Consider the following 22,111-nt stretch of genomic DNA (forward strand, 5'->3'; position numbering starts at 1 on the left):
TAAGAGCAACTGTCCTTGACTTTCTCCCATGCCTCTTGCTTCTTTGATCCATCTCAAGTTCATGAGTCTTAAGCATACCATAAATTTCATCAAGAGTAGTTTCATCAAGAGCATAGTTGTCTCTTATAGTTGTGGCCTTCAAATCCCAACTTTCAGGAAGAGCTAAAAGGAATTTGAGATTAGTATCTTCAAGATCATATTCCTTATCCACCAGTGACAGATCATTCAAGAGTTTGACAAATCTATCATATAAACCAGTTAATGACTCATCAGGTTTTGAGTCAAAGTGCTCATACTCTTGAGTGAGTATAGTCCTTCTGTTCTTCTTAATTGAATTAGTTGTCTGGCATCTTGTCTCCAAGGCATCCCATATCTCCTTTGCAGTCTTGCAGTTAATTACCCTGTTTGACATGACATTATCAATGGCACTGTGCATCAAATGTCTTACCTTTGCATCCTTTGCAGTAGATGAGATATCTTCAGCTGTATATTCACTGTTCTCCTTTGGTATAGTCTGTGCTGGCTGATCTGCAACTACAACAGAGAGCTTGGTTAGCTTATGTGGTCCTTCATTAATCCTGTCAAGGTATTCTGGATCTGTAGCTTCCAGAAACATAGACATCCTCACCCTCCATATGGGATACTCAGAAGGTTTCAGTTTGGGAACCCTAATGGTCTCATATCGATTATGGATTTGAGTCTTTGGAGTTTCTTCAGTTTTGGTGGGCTTGGTTGGAGTTTGTGCTTCTTCAGACATGATTGTTTTTGGATCTTTACTGTATGTATGTTAACAGATTGCTCTGATACCACTTGTTAGGTCACACACACTGTAGAAGGGGGTTGAATACAGTGTTTACTACAATTAAATCGAATATAAGAACTTAAGTAACAGAACACAGAGATTTTATTCAACACAATAAACTCTGTTACAAAGAACTATTCTCTCTCAGTGATGAACAAATTATCAGGAGAGCTGCTACGGTTACAATGAATAATAATCTCAATTAAGATAACACACATAGTGTAAACCCTATGTCTGTGCTTATATACTATACATTTACAAGATAATCTTCTAATTGATATCGAATATAATTCTGCTTCCTAATATATATCAACTAGTTATCTTATCTTCCAAGTATTCTATTCTTCATAGAATTCTTCTCCATGCATATCTCTTCTTATGTTTGTCTTGATATTCTTTCCTTTCAATCAGCCGCCTTCCTTATCTGAACGTCTCCTTAAGTCCTGATATTATCTCCTGATAAATATCTCCTGATAACTTAAGTTCTGATAACTTAAGTTATGATATCTTAAGTCCTGACTTCAGTATAAATACTGATTTCCAGCTAAGTCCTGATTTGTCCTGTTAAGTAAGATCTGAAAACTAAACACAAATCGTATTAGACATGACATCACAAATATATCTAACATAGATGTAGGCCACACCTTTACTTGGATAGAGATAGGCTTCAGGAAAAGCATCTATATGAGCCTTCTTGAGTTCATGTAGCAATTGTGTATCCTCTGAAATAACTATATGTACTTTGTCAATCACCACATCCAGATCAGATGCTCTCAATTTTTAAATATTGGAGAGAGACACATGTAGACATCTGTCCAGTCCACAATCATTCACATTTGCTATGATCCTTTTCTCTAGAAAGTTATCAACTTTGATGATCACCACTCTAACAAAGTTGATATTGTTGGCCAGTGCTCTTTTATAAGTGATGTAGTTGTTCTGGAGAGACACCCTTAAAACTGACAGAAGTTCATTGAATTCTTTATCCTGACAGGATCCTTCTACAGCTTTTAGAAGTGTGTCCTTCCCAACATCTTTTGATTATTGAGCTTTAGAAGAGCTTTGACCAGTCTGAGTAGTTGATGTCAATTTGCTAGGCTCCTTTGATTTACCAGCATCCCTGGATTATTGAATCCTAGCTTCTATCTCCCCCTTAGTCTTGGGAACAGGCATGAGTAGGGGTGTTGGTATTTATGGCCTCACAGTCTCAGGAAGTGCAGGAAATGGAATGTTAAGCTTTCCCATGATAGCTCCCAAAGCCACATAATTTTTCATTTGTAAATGCTTGTGGGAGTCCACCAAGGTCTGTATATCTTCCTGTTGACTCTACACTAGAGTAGTGAGAGCTTGCACTTGATTTGTGAGTGAGTCATTGGAGGACTGCAAAGTTGAAACTTGTTGTTGAAGAGCTTGAATTTATAAATTTGTGGCTGTAGAAGTGGGTTGTTGAGAGCTTGAAGGTACTAAGGACCTAAAGGTTGCTTCCACGGCTTCCTTTATTCCTTTCATGAGTAGTGCAGAAGGCTCATATCTACTTTGATGAAGCTGGTTCAACTTGAGCTTTGTATCATTTGAATTGACAATATGTTGTTGAACCACCTCATGCAAAGTAATAAAAGACAGTCTGAGATTTTTGACATCTTTTTCCACAGAAGTCAGATCAAATCTTGCCATTTGGTCAGCAAAATGTTGAAATTTTGAAGTGATCTTGACTTGAGAAGGTATAATCTTATTCATCTTCTCTCTCACCAGCTTCCTGATCCTATCTTCATGACCAATCAACTTTAGTTCTAGAGCTTTACCAAATAGGTGAAAAACTTTAAGTTCAGCTTTGTATACATCATTGATTGCAGCATAGACATTTTGTGAAGTCAAGACCTTGACATTACTTCCCAGTATGGTTATATATTCATCTCTAAACCTAGCCAAGACCTGATCCATCTTTAAAGAAAAGTCCTTAGATAACCAAGCATTTACATTGCCATCTTGTTCAGCTTCATTTACTATTTTCTTCTTCTGTTTTAAAATTCTTCATTATAGGTTAGCATAATAGCTTGATAGTCTTGGTTGCTTATATCTAAGGTAAGAAGATGCTGAGAGATGTTGGCTAGACCAGAAATTTGCTTAACAAGGAGATCATCTATTGTTGTAGGTTAAGTTTCAGTTGCCTGTAGCCATTGGGAGATGATGTGTGGCTGTTGTGGTTGAGAAGTAGAAAGTTGATCTAATGGGTTAGAACCACCTGTGACTAAGGTCACAGTTTGACTCACAGATTGCTCTGCGGTTTTGCCAGTTTGTTGTTCCTCACTTATGGTGGAACTCCATTTGAATTGAAGGGGGGTTAGCTAGGTTGTTGTCATGTACTCTAGTCTCAAACCCTTGCTCATTTTGCAGTGCGCTTGCACTTGAATGTGTTAAACTTGCCTCCTCTATGATAGGATCATTGAAAATTGAACTCCTAGCTTCAATTGTGAGAGCAATCTCAGCTAGGGTTGTGAGGGGAGTTGTTCCCACAAGAGGAACCTCCAATTGAATTGGAGATGATTTAGATAATTCCCCCTCAGGAGTACTACCCCCAAACCTAACAACCTTTGAAGGTTGATTTGCACATGAAGGTGCATTTGTATCTCTCACAGGGTCTTCAGTGAAAAATGATAAAACCCCTGTGTTTTTATTGGTGTCATCAAAGTCTACCCCAGCATGTAGCCTCTCACCAACTAATTGTGGTTCCTGGGTGGTGATCACAGTTTCTAGAACTATGTCACTTGAAGTTGGCAACTCTTGAGAACCAGAATTAAGAGTTTCAGTATAGAAAGAAGAAATTTGAGATATGAGATTTTGAGTGTCAGAATTGAGTGTTGACAGCTCCCCCTGAGTAGATGAGGGAGCTTCAAGAGATGTGCTCTCCTTGTGTGTGTGCCATCCTTATTTCTCCTTCCATACACTTGAATTTGTTCAAGTGATATTTGTTAAGACTCTTTATATGGTGCACTAGGGAGAGTGCTCTTTTTAATAGAGACACCCTGTTGAGAGGATGCCCCCAGAGTTTGTTCTTGTCCTTGTTTTACAACTACATCCTTTTGAGATGATGCAGAGGTGGATTGAGTAGTCAGCTCTAAGTTTTTAGCCTTCTTTGGTTTCCTGACCAAGGTAGACTCTATTTGTGTGGCATCCTCACCACTCACATTAATAATTGGCAGGGGTGCCTGCTTTCTCTTCTTTTTACTCACTTCATCATTTTGAGAGGATGAAGTGGTTGGCTTCCTGGAAGCTACTGGTATAGAAGAAGGGGTCTCAGTATTGGAAGGTCCATGTTGATGTTCATGTGTTTGTACTTTCACAGGTTGAGGGACCATTATTGCACTAGGTTGACTTACATTAGACCTCATATCAGACATAGGATAGGGTTAAGTTTTAAATTTCTCCAACATAAATGGAGTTAATTTAAGACCACCTGCGCCTTATTCTTTGTAATTAGTGATCCAAATAGAATTTAGGACACTTGCTTACAATTGCCTATTAATAATCTATCTACACCATCTAGCATATGTATGTCATTTACTTTATAATATAAAGCAGACATAATGAATCTACGAAGAAATATTTCCTTACCTCTTGATGCTAATGGCATTGTTAGCCTGGTGCTCAATTTCTCCAAGATGTAGTGTCCTACATTGATCTGTTTGTTGTGAGCCATTGAATAGACCAGCTTCTGGACAACACTTGTAATATTGTCAAATCCTGACTTTCTGCAGGTGAAGGCCCTTATTACTGAATCAAAAAAGAAAAGACCATTCCCTCCTCAGGTTCTTTTTGTCCATGCTTTCCAGATTAATCTTTTCAGAATAATTGATAAAGTCCATAAATTCATGAAGCTCCTCCTGAGTTGGAACCTCCACTAGCCTTTCAATAGGTATGCCCAGCGCCATGTGGACATCATTCTCATAAATCTCCACCTGTTGGCCTTTGATTATACAATTTATCACAATTGATGTAGCCTGATTCTCATGCACCACTATTCTTGTTACTGTTGTAGTCTAGAAATCCCTTAACACATCCAAGTAGAGCACATGATTAGCAATAAGAGCCCCTACAAAATATGTTTCAGACAGAAACTTCACAAAGCTTTTGAAAGCTTCAGGAGCTTGATTTGCATCCAGAAATGCAAGAAAGTTGGTTTCTTTTGGGATAAAGGGAACAAAAGTGTTTGAGGCCATTGAGAAGAATATGAAGTTTAGTGGGTAAGAGAAATTTAAGAGAAAGAGTTCGAAATGAGAGAGAAATCGGTTTGGATTTGAGAGTTCTAGGTCACTTAGAGTTCTTGAAAGCGTAAAGAAATGTATGTATAGATGTATGAGTATTTATAGTAAAAGCAAATGACTTATCGAGAACTCAAAAATAGACGTTTGGAATTTGCTTATCGAGAAGTCATTTAGAGAAATGAATTACATATCGATAAGTTATTTTAATTTACTCTTTTAGAGAACTAAAATTGACTTATCGAGATGTCAAATAAATACTCATTTTGTCCAAATTGGACTGATATATTCTAAAATTTTATTGATTAACTCAATATAAATTTAGAATGAATTTATTTCAAAAGTAATATTCTGAAAATAATTTATTAGTTAAATTATTTCAGTCTGAATTAAAGATAAGTTTAAATAAACTTGTAGAGATCTTAAAATTACTCATTCGAGATTTCTACAATGACTTATAGAGAAGTCATAAAGTGACTTATCGAGATGTCCATTCGAGAACTCTATTAATGACTCATTCGAGAACTCATTCAAGAAGTCATAATAACTTATCGAGAAGTCTACCAAAGACTTATCGAGAACTCATTCGAGAAGTCAAAACAACCATTCGAGAAGTCCAAAATTGACTTATCGAGTGACTTTTCGAGAAGTCATTTATACTTATCGAGAACTCAGTTCTCTATATACTTTTGCTGCATTTTAATTCTGTCTTTTATTATTTAAATATATTGACCATATGAAATAACAAAGTGATAGTTTACTTAGAATTTGAGAAATTCCAAGTTAATGAAAATAAAATGAAAAATAAATATGGAGAGGAATCTGAAATATTTATAGTTCATATTTCAGTCAATTTCCAATCAATCAAATGAATTTTGATTTATTAGAAATTAATCTACTGCAAAATATTAGCCGAGTTCTTGCCTTCAGGATGAAGAATTAAGCATTCCAATTTCACCTACAACTGTAGTGAAAGTACCTTCATCCAAAGGTTTAGTAAAAATGTCAGCTAATTGTTTTTCTGTTGGAACAAAAAAGATCTCAATGGTACCATTAGAAGCATGTTCTCTAATAAAATGGTACCTTACATCAATATGCTTTGTTCTATAATGATTAACTGGATTAGCTACAATAGATATAGTATTAGTATTGTCACACATAATTTTTGAATTTTGTGTAACACCAGGCCATAATCCATTAGCTGATTTCTAATCCAAAGCACTTGAGCACAACAACTTCCAGCAGCTATGTATTCAGCTTCAGCTGTGGAAGTTGACACAAATTGATGTTTCTTGCTATGCCAGGAAACAAGTCTTTGTCCAAGAAACTGATAACTTCCACTAGTACTCTTTTTGTCAACCCTGTATTCAGCAAAATCTGCATCTGTGTATCCAACAACTTCAAAATCAGTTCCCTTAGGATACCATAATCCCAAGTTTGGAGTCCCCTTCAAATATTTAAAAATTCTCTGTACAGCCATCAAATGTGATTCTTTTGTATTTTCTTGATATCTTGCACACAAATATGTTGCAAACATGATGTCTGATCTACTTGTAGTTTAGTACAGCAAAGATCCAATCATTCCTCTATAGCTTGAAATATCTACATTTTTGCCCTTTTTATATTCATCTAACTTTATAGCTATAGACATAGGTGTAGATGCAGGTGAGCAATCAACCATACCAAACTTCTTTAACAAATCCTTGACATACTTAGTTTGGCTAATGAAGATTCCATCACTTCTTTGGCTAACTTGAAGTCCAAGAAAGTAACTCAATTCCCCCATCATACTCATTTCATATTCACTCTGCATAAGCTTAGAGAATCTTTGACACAGCTTTTCATTAGTAGATCCAAAGATAATATCAACCACATAGAGCTGAACTAAGATCATATCATCACCATGCTTCTTGTAGAAGAGAGTCTTGTCAATAGTACCTCTAGTGAATCCATGTTTAATAAAAAATTCTGACAGTGTGGCATACCAAGCTCTAGGTGCTTGTTTTAGTCCATAGAGAGCCTTGAGTAACTTGTATACAAAATTTGGAAATTCTGGATCTTCAAAACCAGGTGGCTGTTGCACATAAACTTCTTCTTCCAACTCACGATTAAGGAATGCACTCTTCACATCCATTTGATACACCTTGAAATTTGAGTGTGCAGAAATGCAAAAAAGATCCTTATTGCTTCAAGTCTTGCAACTGGAGCAAAGGTCTCATCATAATAAATTCCTTTCTCCTGTGAGTAGCCTTTTGCAACCAACCTTGCTTTGTTTTTGGTAATAATTCCATTTTCATCCATTTTGTTCCTGAACACCCACTTTATTCCAATTATACTCCTTTTCTTTGGTGCAGGAACCAATTTCCAAACTTTATTTCTTTCAAACTGATTTAGCTCTTCTTGCATGGAAAATATCCAATCAGGATCAAAAAGGGCTTCCTCAGTTTTCTTAGGCTCAACTTAAGACAGAAAACATGCATGAAGACATTCATTTGTAGTTGCACTTTTATTCCTCACTCCAGCATTGGTATCACAATTGATTGCATTGGTGTGAGTTTGCTGACTTATGTTTTCTGCTTCTTCTTCATTATTTGTATGACTTCCAGAATTTTCTCTTTTTTCTCCCCCTGAGTTTGTGCTATCAAATTCAGGTGTTTGAGATGAGCTTCCATTCTCATGATTCACTTGATCAGTAGACTCTTCATTAATTCTATGATTTGTGTTGACTTCAGTTTCATCCTCAGAATCACTTTAATTTTTGAGATTTTCAAATTATAGGGTCTCAGCTTCATTTTCACCAAGGCATTCCAAGCCTGGACATTTGTTATCATCAAAAGTAACATTTGTGCTTTTCATAATTTTCTTCTGTTCAATCACATAGACTTTGTATGCAGTTCTCTCCAATGAATATCCCAGAAAAATTTCTTCAAAAACTTTAGAGTCAAATTTTTCCACACATTCAGAGTTTTCCTTCAAAACATAACACTTGCTTCCAAACACATGAAGATGCTTTACAATAGGCTCTCTTTTAGACAAGAATGAGTAGGGTGACTTGCCAAGATTATTGTTAATAAGATATCTATTTTGAGTATAGCATGCAGTGTTCACAACTTCTTACCAAAAACTTTTTGGCAATTTTGAATCTTGCAGCATTGTTCTAGAAGCCTCTACTAGTGTTCTATTCTTTCTCTCAACTACCCCATTTTGCTGAGATGTTCTATCATCTGAGAATTCTTGAACAATGACCTTGTCTTTGCAGAATTCAGTTAAGGTTGCATTCCTAAATTCTGTTCCATTTGTTAGTGTTTTGTGCCCTAGAAACAACACCATGATGTTTTAGTTTAAGACATTAGGATTATTAATGTTTACGTTCTATCGATTATTCTCTTTATAATTTATTAATTCTTAATTTACTGTGATATAAATGTTAGATTAATAAATGTCCTTGGAATATGATATGCAATTCTATATCTCTAAGTATGTGACTTAGAAATGAGATTATGAGAATAATATCAATATTCCTAAAGGTCCCTAGTCGAGTATTATTATTAAGGGACAATGATAATGCATTAAGACTGGTGTGTTTGTTGACTGATGATCACATCTCATTGATCATATGTACAATGATACTAAAGTCAAAAACACAAGCAGATGTATATGTACATGGTGCTGGACAGACCCAATGTGAGATTTCACATGTCTGTTGTGTCATAAGTAATTCTCATAGTGATAATGATGTAATGGTCTTTCGACCTGAAGTCATTATATTTCTATACGAGAATTAATATACATTGATTCCATTAAAAGTTATCCTTGACCGGGTAATGATAAAAGTGGACATTGGGTATATGATGAATCGTATGAGAAATATGAATTATCTAAATAGGATTTAACCCTCCTACTTTAGGAGTGATATTATTGACCTCTTGTGTGAGCTAGACTATGAAATGCGTGGCCATGCTCAAATATTGATTTGATATGATAGTCTACTCATTGATCAAGGAAACTTGGATTAAACTATGATGAGGATAACACATCACATGCCTCTAGTTTAATCTATAATATTTGGTTAAAGGGATTATATTACATTGTACATTATTCACGAAAGGTTTAATTGATCACCGATTTAATTATTATTACTTGGGTAGCAATGATGTATTACTAGATGCCGCTCATTATTTACGATTTTTAATTAGATTTAAAATTCGTTGCCAACGTAATAATAACCTATAGGGTCGCACACAAAGAATACTTGAAGGATTATTTAATTTAAATTGGATTTAAATTAAATTAAAGTAATTTGAATTATTTATAATATTAATTAAGTTTGACTTAATTAAATAGATAAATAATGATATTCGAATTTACTAATATTTATTATGAAATTTATTTGTTAAATAATTAAGTGAGACTTAATTATAATACAAATAGGAATTTCGAATTAATAATAACTCTTAATTAGTGAAGAGTTATAATTCGTTTTTCTACTCTCTATATAATATCTCTTGTGTGGCTGATTTTGTATGAAAGACTTTTACAAAACCCTAGCCACCAAGGGAGAAGATGGAGAGAGCAAGAAGAAACGAGTTTGTGCTAGTACACATTCAATCCTTGCGTTCAAGCATTCGTGTGGATGCCGATAGAGCGTAGATCGCGAGAGCGGGATGCGTGGTGATTGAACAAGCTTTGGATCTCCATTAGTCAACCAATTGGTAAAGCTTGTTAAGGTAAACAATCTGATCTATGAATTAAATATATGTTTTTCACATGGATCCTGCGGCGGGTTTTGAAAATTATGTTTTTTTATGTTTTTAATTACTGTTTCCGTTGCGTTTATGTGCTCGAAACCCATCAATGGCATAAGAGCTACTTGCGAAAAGTATTTAATTCGTTTATGTGTTTACTGGTTTTATGATGATAACATGTATACAATATTCCATGACTGTTATGTATGTGATTTTGTATATTTTATATGTTGTTATGTTTATATATACGTATGTATGTATATGTTTTGAATATATGATATTCATGAGAGTTGTATAATCATATGATGATTAAATAATCTGTATATATACTGATATATACATGTTTTGTGTTTGTTCTTATTATATTAATCGTATTTGATACGATTCTGAATCGGATGCAGCAGATTTGCTGAAATCTGGTTCTGGTGTCCGATTTTGGCGAACGAATATACTATTTTATATGGAATCGAGCGCCTGAACAAAACTGATAGCTAAAGATATCATCGACTGATCTGTAAGGCGTTTGACATCGTTTAGACCCTGTAATCTGCGATTTAATGTTATCAGATTTAATTTTGAATTTTCTGATTTTTGCTATATTTGGTTTTTATGATTAGATCATGATGGGTATGATATGTTAAGATCATATTATGTGTTTTAACATGTTCGTATATGTTAATTGAGCATGGTAGATGGTTATGGCTTATGACCTTAGATTAATGGTTTTGTTTTTTTAAATACGGCTTGCATGTCATTTGCTCTTGTAATTATTAAATCTCGAATGTAACTCGAGTTCTTATTGTAAGTACATTAAATTAGTTTTATTTTTCATTCGTGTAATGTATATGAAGACATGAAGATTTTAAGATCAAGAAAGGGTAATCTTACAAGGAGGCCATCCAAGGAAGCAATACAAGAAAGAAGACATGTAATAGTTAGCATGTATTTATTTTTCACCTTAGATTGACCTAGATCTTTGTCATTAGCTTGATGAAGATCACATAGGATAAATCCATAACCAACCATGTTTATTTATTGTACTTTACATATATATGAGCATATGATGAATGAATGTGTAGAGTAGTTTATAAACATGCATGCTTAATTAGATTAAGGATGTATATATTAGATACGACACCCATGACATGCTTTTTAAACAAGATAAAAACTGTAACGACTCATGATTTAAAATGAACAAACGATTATGAGATTCTCGTGTTTATGAAACACGGAATAAAATACAAATTTTCTTTATTTCTGACATGGGGCAATTTTGTCAAAAGCGAGTTCTTTGAACTTGTAAGGTTGTGGGTTTTAAACGAGACCAGTGTGACTCCCTCACTACCTGGAAATCAAACCATTGACGAATATTGATTTGAAGTATTTATTCAAGGAAAAATAGGGAATCTCTTTATGATGGGATCATGATCATTTTAAAATTAACAAAACCCTAAAGTTAATATTAAGTTGATCAGATGCCTTCCAATGAGTCCAATGTGTTAACCCCTAGATCGACCAGGAGTGGGTTCGTCAAAGCGAAGTACTCCTATCTATCGTGGGAGATGTGTTGAAGTATATTGATACTTTTTGACTATTGGGTTTGACTTAACTAAGTTATCACAATAGGATCGTGAACTTAGAGGCATAGATTTTGGCGAGATTTATTAGATAAATATGAACAAATGTTGTTTAACCAAGCTATCCAAGAGTTATATAGTTGATATAATTGACAAATGTTTCCTACCTAAATAATCATGTTTTAGGAAAAAAGCCAAAGCTGACCTAACGCGTGGTAAAATATGGATCTTGGCTCACTAGAAAGGATATAGAAGATATTTTTTCCGAATTAATAGTTAGGGCTATTGATTTGATAAAAATAGTGGGAGATATATATTATGAATATATATATGAATAATCACTTGAACATAATTTAATGATCATCTGTAGACTAAGTCATTTTATGCACTTTAATATTCTAGATATCAAATGACAAATAACACAAATAACTTCTCTATGCAATAGTCCTTGAGAAGGACAAGTTGACATGAAATAATTTCCTCGATTGACATGGGAACTTGAGGATTGTCCTTGGGTTCAAGGATGTCACTCAAACCCCTCCCTTATTTCTTCTAGCTGAGAATGAAACATGTGCAGAACAAAATGCTTACCAGAAGCAAATTAATTATGCAACTGATGTTTCATGTCTCATGCTTGTAATTATGAGTGTTGAGCTTTAGAAGCAACAAGAGCATAATGATGCTTATGATATAATTGAGCACCTTTAAAAGATGTTTGAAGGATAGGATCGTCAGAAAGATTTGACAATAATAAGGCACCATACTTTTGCATTAATGGGAGAATCATATTCCATTGGATCACATGTTCTAAAGGTGATAGGCATATGTACCTTGATATTTTGGGTTTCAAGAATGGTCTAGAGACTCAGCTTGATTTGATCAAATGATCTTTGAACAACTTCTATTCTCAGTTTGTTAAGAACAAAAGGAATGAGATAGACAGAACACTCACCGAGTTGTTAAGCATGTTTAGAACTGCTAAAAATAACACGGTAAAGGCATGAATTACATCCATATTGATGATGTACACATGGAATGCAAATGGGAAAGGAAAATGGACAGGAAAGGTGAAGATTTGGTCTTATTCGGTGCCAAACCAAAGTCCAATCCCAAAGGGATTTTGAAGCCTAATAGTGGTGTTGCTAAAGGAGACGACTATCATTTCTGTGGATATAACTGGATGATTGGAAGTTAAATTGTCGAGCTTGTTTGGAAAATCTAAAGAAGACTAGAAATGGTCAAGCTTCAGGTATCGGGTTAGAATTGGAGCAAAAGTTATTGCTCTAGTTGAAGGAACTCGATACCTAATTTTTCCCATATAGGCGAGATTGAGAACTTGATAAATTGTTATTACGTGCCTGCCTTTAGGGGATACACTAAATCAATTTCTTGTCAGGACAAGAAAGGTTTTCATTTTAATTAAATAAATAATAGTTGCTTATTCTACTTTAATGATAAGGCTTATAATGTTGCATAATTAGTTAACAATTTATATGTTCTAAAATGACTCAAATCAAACATTACCTCTAGCATTATCGTTAAGCCATATTAATGAGACACGCATTTCTGAGTTACATAGAGATGAATACTTGGATAAGTTTGATTTTGAATCATACAGAAGATGCAAACTTTGTTTCATTGGAAAAATGACTAAAGCTTCTTTTACCTGATCAGGTAAAAGGGCCACCGAACAATTATGACTTATACATAATGATGTATGTGGTCGAATGCATATGATGGCAAGGGGGCTTATACTACTGCATAACATTTACTAATGATTTCAGTAGATATGGATATATGGTTCTTATGAAGAACAAATCCGATTCTTTTGAAATGTTCAAAGAATATAAGGCCGAAGTAGAAAATAAAACAAGGGAAAAGTATAAAAGTTTTACGATCAGATCATGGAGGAGAATACTTAAACCTCAATTTCAATAGTTTCTTGAAGGAGTGTGATAGTGTATCATAATTTACTCCTTCTGGAACACCTCAATGGAATAGAGATTCTGAGAGGAGAAATCGTACCTTGTTGGACATAGTGTGATCGATTATGATTTAAGCGGATCTTCCATTCAGTTTCTAGGGTTATGCTCTAGAATCGACTGCATATACACTTAACCAAGTTTCGACTAAAGCGGAGATATAGAGTGATAAATGTCAAAGCATGTCATTTATGAAAATTTGGGGATGTGAAGCGTTTATAAAATGTTTAGCCTCTGACAAGCTTGGATCAAAATTAGATAGATGCTATTTTGTGGGATACCCAAGTGAGACTAGGGTATAGTTTTTATAATCCTTCCGGGAACAAAGTGTTTGTTGCTCGGGCCGCTATATTTCTTGAGGGAGAACTACTTTCTAAGAAAATCAGTGGGAGGATAATACATCTCGATGAAGATCGAGAACCACATGATAACATTGAACCAGAGTTGGAATAAGATCAGGATGTACATCAAAATGTTGAAAGTAATCCTGTCCAAGAAACACAGGTTATTCGTAGATCTAGTAGGATTCACCATGAGCCCGGGAGAAATTATGAATTTCTTTTGACTCAAGATGGTAATGTGATGCTTACGGATAATGATAAGCCTCTCACCTACCAAGATGATATGAACAGTTCAGACTCCAAGAGATGGCTAGAGGCCATGAAATCCGAGATGGAATCCATGTATCAAAACAAAGTACTGACTTTAGATTATCCACTCGAAGGGGTAAAACCTATAGGGTGCAAGTGGGTTTTCAAAAAGAAAATTGATATGGATGGTAAAGTACAGACTTATAAGATGCGACTAGTGGCAAAAAGTTTCAAACAAATTCATGGTATAGACTATGATGAGATTTTTTCATCGGTTACTATGGTCAAGTCCATCAGGATTTTGTTAGCTATAGTTGCTTACTTTGACTATGAGATTTGCAAAATGGATGTCAAAACTGCTTTCTTATATGGGAGCCTTGAAGATGATGTATATATGATACAACCTGAGGGTTTTGTCGATCCAAAGTTTGCTAAGATAGTTTGTAAGTTGCTTCTATCTATATATAGATTGAAGCAAGCCTCAAGGAGAATGAATATTCATTTTGATTAAACGGTCAAAGAGTTTGGTTTTATTCAAAACAAAGATGAACCATGTGTTTACAAGAAGGTTAGTGGGAGCCATGTGACATTCCTAGTATTATATGTAGATGGCATATAACAAATAAGGAATGGCATACCTTCTCTACAGGCTATTAAGACTTGGTTGAGAAATAGTTTCTCGGTGAAATACTTAGGCGATGCTACCTATATATTAGGGATCAAGATCTATAGAGATAGATTGAAAAGATTAATCGACCTAGTCGGAGTACATACATTGATAAAATATTGCATTATTTTAGGATGCAGGAGATAAAGAAAGGATATGTTTCGATGTCTCATTGGATAGTGATCTCAAAAGATAATTGCCCTCTAAATCATTAGATGATAAGGGCTGTTTGAGAAAGCTCCATATTCTTTAGCAATTGGATCTATAATATGTACAATGATATGTATTTATCCTGATATTTCGTATGCTTTGAGCATGACGAGCAGATACCAGTCTAATCCAGGTGAGGGTCACTGGAAAATTTTCAAGAATATTCTTAAGTACTTAAAGAGGACTAAAGATTTATTTTTGGTGTATGGAGGAGATAGGGAACTGGTTATAAAGGGTTACACTGATACTAGTTTCTTAACATAATTTCTGGATAGACAAGGATGATTATGTGTCTATATCTGGTTTGTGTTTTGTCTAAATATAAGTGATGTTAGCTGGAATAGTTCACAGCAAGAACATTGATGATTCTATAAAGGATGCCGAATATATTGATATTTTTTGAAACAACCATGGAGACTGTTTAGGCATATCCTTAGGTAATATCGCCTTATTAATGAGATTAATGATTAAGGAGATATAAATGTAAAGTGCATAGTAATGATAGTGTTGCAGACCCACTGACTAAGGCTTTGTCATAGCAGAAGTACAATGGTCATACTAGTTCCATGAGTATTAGATACATGGGTGATTCGCTCTAGTGCAAGTGGGAGATTGTTAGTGTTTGTTCCCTATAGACAACACTATGTTGTTTTAGTTTAAGACATTAGGATTATTAATGTTTATGTTCTATCAATTATTCTCTTCATAATTTATTAATTCTTAATTTACTGCGATATAAATGTTAGATTAATAAATATCCTTGGAATATGATATGCAATTCTATATCTCTAAGTACGTGACTTAGAAATGAGATTATGAGAATAGTATCAATATTCCTAAAGGTCCCTAGTCGAGTATAATTATTAAGGGATAATAATAATGCATTAAGACTGGTGTGTTTATTGACTGATGATCACATCTTATTGATCATAGGCATAGTGATACTAAAGTCAAAAACACAGGTAGATGTATATGTACATGGTGTTAGACAGACCCAATGTGAGATTCTACATTTCTGTTGTGTCATAAGTAATTCTCACAGTGATAATGATGTAATGGTCCTTAGACCTGAAGTCATTATATTTCTATACGAGAATTAATATACATTGATTCCATTAAACGTTATCCTTGACCGGGTAATGATAAAAGTGGACATTGGATATATTATGAATCGTATGAGAAATATGAATGATCTAGATGGGATTTAACCCTCCTATTTTAGGAGTGATATTATTGGCTTCTTGTGTGAGCTAGACTATGAAATACGCGGCCACGCTCAAATGGTGATTTGATATGATAGTCTACTCATTGATCAAGAAAACTTGGATTAAAATATGATGAAGATGACACATTACATGCCTCTAGTTTAATCTATAATATTTGGTTAAAGGGATCATATTACATTGTACATTATTCACGAAAGGTTTAATCGATCACCTATTTAATTATTATTACTTGGGTAGCAATGATGTATTACTAGATGCCGCTTATTGTTTACAATTTTTAATTAGATTTAAAATTCATTGCCAACGTAATAATAACCTATAGGGTCACACACTAAGAATGCTTGAAGGATTATTTAATTTAAATTGGATTTAAATTAAATTAAAGTAATTTGAATTTTTTATAATATTAATTAAGTTTGACTTAATTAATTAGATAAATAATAATATTTGAATTTACTAATATTAATTATGAAATTTATTTGTTAAATAATTAAGTGAGACTTAATTATAATACAAATAGGAATTTTGAATTAATAATAACTCCTAATTAGTTAAGAGTTACAATTTGTTTTTCTACTCTCTATATAATAACTCTTGTGTGGCTGATTTTGTATGAAAGACTTTTATAAAAACCTTAGCCACCAAGGGAAAAGATGGAGAGAGCAAGAAGAAACGAGTTTGTGCTAGTACACATTCAATCCTTGCGTTCAAGCATTCATGTGGATACCGATAGAGCGTAGATCGCGAGAGCGGGATGTGTGGTGATTGCAAAAGCTTTGGATCTCCATTAGTCAACCAATTGGTAAAACTTCTTAAGGTAAACAATCTGATCTATGAATTAAATATATATTTTTCGCATGGATCCTGCGGCGGGTTTCGAAACTTATATTTTTTTACATTTTTAATTACTATTTCCGTTGCGTTTATGTTCTCGAAACCCATCACCATTATCACTCATCAGTCTTTTCACACAATTTTCATCTTCAGCCTGCTTCTCAATCTTCTTGATGTGTTCAATTATGATGAGTGGAATCTCATATTTTGAATGCATAAATTCTACCTATGTATATCTTGAGTAGTCATCCACCATCATAAGTGCATATCTCTTTCTTAAAATTGACAGGACATTGACTGGTCCAAACAAGTCCATGTGAATAAGTTGCAAAGGTGCACTTATAAAATTCATAGTTTTACTCTTGTGACTTGATCTTTTCATTTTTCCCTTTTGACAAGCATCACAGACTTTATCTTGAGCAAATTCCAGATTAGGTATATCTCTCACTAACTCATTTTTAACTAGAGTATTGATTGGCTTGAAATTCAAGTAAGATAGCTTCTTATGCCATAGCTTGCTTTTCTCTATAGATGCCTTGGTGTAGAAGCAATAAATTCCATCCTTATTTGCCGAGTCTAAGTCTACAATAAATAAGCTTCCCTTCTTTTCTCCTTTCAGAGCAACTTCGCCAGTGTTTTTGCTGAAAAAATGCATTCTCCTTTGTCAAATGAGACCTTGAATCCTTTGTCTGCAAATTGACTAACACTAAGGAGATTCACTTCAAGACTAGCTACAAGTGCTACATCTTCAATGAAAACATTTCCACAAATCAATTTTCCATATCCCATTATGAAACCTTTGTTATTGTCTCCAAAAGTCACTACTGGGCCAGTCTTCTCCTCAAACTATGATAGCAGGGCCATATCACTTGTCATATGTCTTGAGCATCCACTGTCTATGATCCATATGACTTTCTTCCTCTTGCCCTGCACACAATGAGGATTATGTGTGTTTAGAAACCCAAGCAGTGTTGGGGTACTTTCTTCTTGTTAATAGAATGAGCAGAATTAGAATGAGTTGTTTCAGAAAGAATAGTGTTCGTGGACTGCTGTGCATTCTCCCTTTTTGATGCAGACCCAATATTTACTTCTTTGAGGTATAATCTTAGCTTATGGAAACTTTTCATCACTTTCAAGTTGTAAGGGATGCAATCAAACTTGTCACATAATGAGTAGGGATCATTTGCATTTGCTTCATTATACTTGCATGTTCCTTTGACTGGCTTGCTAACAACCTTTTTATAAAGGTGAGTTAGTTGATTTACTGAACCATATTTTTGACATTGTTTTCTTGGAGCATCTGCAACAAATGAAAATTTGTTGCTTTTGTTTATCACAATCTTCCCATTTCTTTTTTTCTTCTTTTTTCTTGCATCTTCAGTCTTTAATTCCTTGACAGGTGTCTTGGGATCTTAGTTGACCATAGGCTTCTTTTCAACTTTGGAAGATGGAGTTTTTTCTGTATTTTTCTTTTCATTGTCTTGATCAGCAATTTCTTGCTTTATAATCAACTCTTCTTCACTGAAATCTACTTCACATGCTTTGAAGGTGAACCAACCTTTCTCAACATAGGCGGGACATTTGTCATTTTCAGTTGCTTTTCCATTACCACCTACAGCTTTCTTGTTATTATTCAAAGCATCATAATCAATACCAATAGCTATGTTAGCACATGGCTTGTTCTTCTCATGATACTGACCAACCAACTCAGATGCAATCCTGAAAGACTTCAACTTTACCTCATTTTTTTCCAGCTTCTCCCTCAACACAACTTTAATTTCAGCAGCATACTTCAGCTTGTTTTTCAAATATTCATTTTCTTGCTTGACTGACTCAAGCTCCACAAGCAGCTGATCCAGCTTTTGCTTCTCACTCTCAAGATTCTCATTAGCTTTTGTTAGCCTACTGACTTACTCAGTAGCTGTTACCAAGCTAGTGTGTATATCAAACATCTCCATACTCATCTTTTCCACAGTCTCCTTATATTGACTAACATTTAAATCAATAGTGGTTAGAGTTGGCACCTTTGATTTTGAAGTGGATGTTTCTCCATGCTCAAAAGTCATTAATGCTTAGTTTCCAACTTCTTCATCCTTATCATCATTATCAGTGTCATCCCAACTCTTTCCTTCTGCAATATAGGATTTTCCAGATTGTTTCTTCAAGAGAGCTTCATACTTTGCTTCCAGTTCAAAGTAAGCTTTATCCTTCCTTAACTTTTTGGGCTTTCTGCATTTAGTAGCAAAGTGACCCAGCTCATCACAGTTGAAGCACCTTATCTTTGATCTGTCCACAGATCCTATTTTGTAGCCACCTTTTCTAGCTGAACAGTACTGAGCTTTTGGCTTCCAATTATTATTGTTGGAAGATTGTCCCTTGCCTTTGAAAAACTTTGTATCCTTGACTCTTATGTTGGAAAATATTCTAACCAAGTAAGCCATGGATTGTCCATTTCATCTAGCTCATCCAAGGTGTAATATTCATCTTCCTCCAGCTCCAATAAGACTTACTTCTGAGGTCCTTTGTTCTTTTGTTCCATAGCTTGAATAACTGAGACTTGATCATCTTGCTCATCTTCACTTTCTTCTTTATCATGAACAATCAAAGCACTTGAACCATCAACAACATGTCCATGGTATGCTTTTAATGATTTTATTTGTAGCATTTCAAGTTCATAAGTTTTCAAGTTTCCATATAGAACTTCCAAAGTCATTATGCTTAGATCTCTTCCTTCTCTAATTGCTGATATTTTCTATTCAAGATGGTCAGGAAAAGCTAGCAGGAACTTTAGGTTAACTTCCCCGGCTTCATAATATTTATCATGTAGCTGCAAGTCATTTATCAATTTATTGAACCTCTCAAAAACTTCAGTAATTCCTTCTTTTGGTTTAGCCATAAACCCCTCATACTGAGAAACCAGAATCCTCCTTTGGTTTGACCTAACTTCCTTTGTTCCTTCACAAAGAATCTCTATCTTCTCTCAAATCTGTTTGGCTGTGTCACAGTTGACAATGTTATTATACATTACATTGTCAAGTGACTCTATTAAAATCAACTACAAGCCACTATCTAGAGATACTTTTTCTTTTTCAGGTTCAGTATATTCTGAAGGATCTTTAGGAGCATAGTGTGCTGGAATGACCATGTCTCCATCTATAGATTCATCAACTCTTACCATGGGGTGAAAGACCCATTCTTGAGGATCTGAATATATAATGGGTTGTCCATCCTTATGAACAACATCATTTTCTTTTTCCATAATGTATAGTTAAATCTGTCAAAGGTAGGGATTTTGATACTGCTGAGATCTGTGTATTCATTCTTCCAAGATCTTTAATCTGTTTGCTTTCAGATTTTGCTCTGATACCACTTGTTAGGTAATGAATACAACACAGGGGGTGAATGTGTTTTGGATTATTTTTAAGCTTTTTGAACTGTTGTGGATGTGGTGAACAAAGTAATCTAGTTTGTAGAGATAAAGTTTTTTAATAGAAATTATAAAATATGCACATGAATACACTATCTTCAAAACTTACTTAATTATATAAAATCAAGTATGTCTTGCTACAAATTTCTGGGTTCTTTGTTGATAAAGAACTCAGCTTCTATCTTGAGAGAGTTACAAGAATTTTAGATCTATTTTCTTACTTCTTAAGACAAAGCATCAAGTGTTTACTTTATAGAACAGTAAACACAGGTTTTCCACAGCATGCAATAACATGTACTAAACCCTACATTAAGTTAACTAAAACTTTCTATTTCTGGCTTAGTGTATCTTTGCAAATCGTGCATGTCTGTGGCTTTACTTTGTCAGTTAATCTTGGCCTTTGATCTTGTACTCTTCAAGCTGTTTTTTGTAGACTTTTCAAATCAGTGATTGATTTGTTTGTTGATTGATAATCTTGGATCTTTAACTGGTCTGCATTTTGTACTTGAGTTTTAAATTAAGATCTCAAGTTTGAACTATAGAGAACTGACATCTTGATAAATATAATGACTTATCGAGATCTCTTAGTTCTCTACAAGTGTTTTGACTTATCGAGGTCTCTGAGTTCTCGACTGTGAACTTGACTTGTCGAGATCTCTGAGTTATCGAAAGAGCTTGACTTGTCGAGATCTCTAAGTTTGTCAAATGAGCTAGGCTTGTCGAGGTCTCCAAGTCTTTGCATGTAGAAATAGCTTGTCGATATCTCTAGTCTTCATATCTTTATTTTCGCTTATCGATATCTCTGAGTTCTCTAATACAGAAGTGACTTGTCGATATCTCCAATCTTCATATCTTCATTTTAGCTTATCGATATCTCTGAGACTTCTCTATAAACTATTTTTGACTTATCGATAAGTCATTCTACAGTTCTCGAATGACTTCTCTATATTACTTGATCTGTGACTTGTAGATTTCTTGGCTTAGAATGTTTTTCTTAAAACAGATTTATTCAACTCCAAGCTTCTTCACACTTTCTTTGAGGAATGATCTTCTTCCACAGTTTATTTTTAGGCTTGAGACTATTTACAGAAAAATATTTCAGTCTAATCTATTAACACTTTTTACAGACTCAAGTAAACAATACAAAATACAAACTTAGATTATCATACAACTTACTTAGGGTTGTCAATTTGACTTAGTTTTGTTATAGTACATGCATGTCTTATACAACATCAACCATCTAATTACATTTAGTTTATTTTTAAATTTATTTTAACTATGGTTAAATAATTTTTTTTTATGTCGAATAGATAACATATTTTGTTTTATTCTAATGACATTATATCGACCAACGCATTATGTTGTATCCCGGTTTGATAAAATATTTTTTAGCTAGATCGGTAGTATAAGTTTTACTATTTTACCCTGAGTTAGCAAATCTTGCTCTTTCAAATTTTTATCAGTCTTTATTATTTTATTTATTTTAATCCGAGGCAGCAAATCCAACTAATTGTACGTAATTTATTTTTATTTTTTATTTAGGATTGGATCAATAGTATAATTTTATTTAATATTATATATTATTTTGTTTAAATCAAAATCATTAAACATATTATAATTCTATTTATATTTATTAATTATATTGTGAATAGTTTTCTAGTTATGAGAGTGTTTTATTTTAAATATTACTATAATTATGGTGACCAGACCGACTACCAACCAAACTTTTATTGTTTCGTATTTAATATAATAATATAGATCCGGTTATGGTATCGATTTATATTTTATTGGG

This window comes from Apium graveolens, chromosome 11 (assembly GCF_009905375.1).
Source record: "Apium graveolens cultivar Ventura chromosome 11, ASM990537v1, whole genome shotgun sequence".
Taxonomy (NCBI): Eukaryota; Viridiplantae; Streptophyta; class Magnoliopsida; order Apiales; family Apiaceae; genus Apium; species Apium graveolens.